The 268-nt window shown below is 34.7% G+C and overlaps 1 protein-coding gene across 1 annotated transcript in view; it reads right to left on the bottom strand.

The window, feature by feature from the left end:
• Positions 1-268, bottom strand: part of PDK3 (pyruvate dehydrogenase kinase 3) — a 148276-nt gene that overhangs the window by 13663 nt on the left and 134345 nt on the right. The gene's annotated exons all lie outside the window — the stretch shown is intronic.

Here is a 268-nt window from a genome sequence, read left to right as displayed (position 1 = left end):
TCTGACCCTCCCTGCTCACTCTGTCTCTCTCTCTCTCTCCTAGAAATAAATAAAACATTAAAAAAAAAAAAAAACTCAAAAAATACTCCAAACATTCTAGAGTTTAGAAATAAATAAAAGCCTGATGCCATCAATGAATGAGAACACCTGTGTTACAGAAGCTTCGTTATTAGATCAGCCTTTTATATCACCATGCCACGATTACTGAATTCTTGCAACTCTGGGAAAGCTAGCGAGTTTTAAAGTAAAAGACTAGAAAACTTTAGGA

Source organism: Crocuta crocuta, unplaced genomic scaffold (assembly GCF_008692635.1).
Source record: "Crocuta crocuta isolate KB4526 unplaced genomic scaffold, BGI_CrCroc_1.0 scaffold1468, whole genome shotgun sequence".
NCBI classification, from domain to species: Eukaryota; Metazoa; Chordata; class Mammalia; order Carnivora; family Hyaenidae; genus Crocuta; species Crocuta crocuta.
The sequence above is the reverse complement of the archived record's forward strand: the minus strand, read 5'-3'. Positions and strand labels throughout refer to the sequence as shown.